This window comes from Propithecus coquereli, unplaced genomic scaffold, assembly GCF_000956105.1.
Source record: "Propithecus coquereli isolate 6110/MARCELLA unplaced genomic scaffold, Pcoq_1.0 Scaffold187, whole genome shotgun sequence".
In the NCBI taxonomy this organism is placed as follows: Eukaryota; Metazoa; Chordata; class Mammalia; order Primates; family Indriidae; genus Propithecus; species Propithecus coquereli.
Genome location: NW_012143523.1, coordinates 1,901,365 through 1,903,061, shown reverse-complemented (window position 1 = coordinate 1,903,061; position 1,697 = coordinate 1,901,365).

Below are 1,697 nucleotides of genomic sequence, written 5' to 3'. Positions count from 1 at the left end.
ATCTATGTCAGCTACAGCCTTACTAAATATATTTTTTAAATAATAAGATTTGAAATTTGAAATCACTCCTTAATTTATGGGCTGAAGATTAGATGTGTGTTAGCAGGTAGTAAAACAACATTAATCTCTTTGGACATCTCCAACAGAACTCTTGAGTGACTATGAACAGCAATATTTTGAAAGATTTTTTTTTTTTCTCAATAGTAGTTCTCAATAGTGGGCTTAAAATATTCAGTCGACCATGATATAAACAGATGTGCTATCATCCATGGTTTGTTATTCCATTTATAGAGCACAGGGAGAGTACATTTATCATAATTCTTAAAGGCCTTAAAATTTCAAGAATGGCAAATGAGTGTTGGCTTCAACTGGAAGTCATCGGTTTCATTAGCCCTTAATAAGAGAATCAGCCTGTCCTTTGAAGTGTTGAAGCCAGGCTTTGACTTTTCCTCTCTACCTGTGAAAGTCCTAGATGGCATCTTCTTCCAATAAAAGGCTGTTTCATCTACACTAAAAACCTTCTGTTTACTATAACCAGCTCTATGAATTATCTTAGGTAGAATTTCTGGGTAACTTACAGTGTTTGGCCTATCTTGGCTTTCTATGTGCCTCCTCAATAAGTTTAACTATTTCTAGCTGTTAATTTAAAGTGATAGACTTGAAACTCTTCCTTTTACTTAACACCTAGAGGCCATTGTATGGCCTAATTTCAATGTTGTTCTGTCTCAGGCAACAAGGAAGCCTGAGGAGAGGAAGAGAGACAGAGGAACAGGTAGAATACACACAGCATTTATAGATTAAGCTTGCCATCTTATACGGACACAGTTCATGCTGTGGTGCCCCGTAATAATTACAATAGCAAAATCAAAGATCACTGATTACAGGTGACCATAACAGATATAATAATAATGACATATTGCAAGAATTATCAAAATATGACACAGACATGAAGTGAGTGTATGCTGTTGGAAAAATGAAGACAGTGGAGAGAGTGAGTGGAGAATAGCTTATCTGCTCTATTCAGAAGCCTGGACTGTGTGGTATTTCAAAGTGTTTTCTAATCTGGCCATCTGGAAGTCATATTGCCTCATTTTCATGGTTCATTTGTATAATCAAGTAGAGATCAAGTCACATTTATTACTCTTGAATGGCGATTTAAAATGATGATCACTTAATATTAAATCCGTCAAAATAAGCAACCATAACATAAAAAGGCAAAGCTAATGTTAAGATTTTATATTCCCCCAATATAATCACACAGAAAAAAAATTATACTCAACAGATTTGCAAAGCTTTACGATAATGTCAGAAGAAATGGAAAAAATAAAATAACGATGTACAAAAATCAAGGGATTATTATGATATCCCACAAAATTGGAGAATAAACACATTTAAGTAGAAATGAGTGACAATAATCCAGGTGACAGAACTATATAGAAATCGCATGTGGCCAGAAAAGAAAGGAGCATGAGTGCACAGCCCAGTGATTTACTCAAAGCTAGAAAGTCCACATTAATTTGATTGCAAATACATGAATGATAATGCTGTATTAGAACAGAATGATTTCTTTGTCCTCTTTCATCTGCTGCTTATATCACAGTACGCTGCCACTTCATAAAGCTCCATGCTGCCACCTGCCACAGTAAACCTGGTATTACCCTCCCTTGAAAACAGATGAATATTTATAGACTCTTATA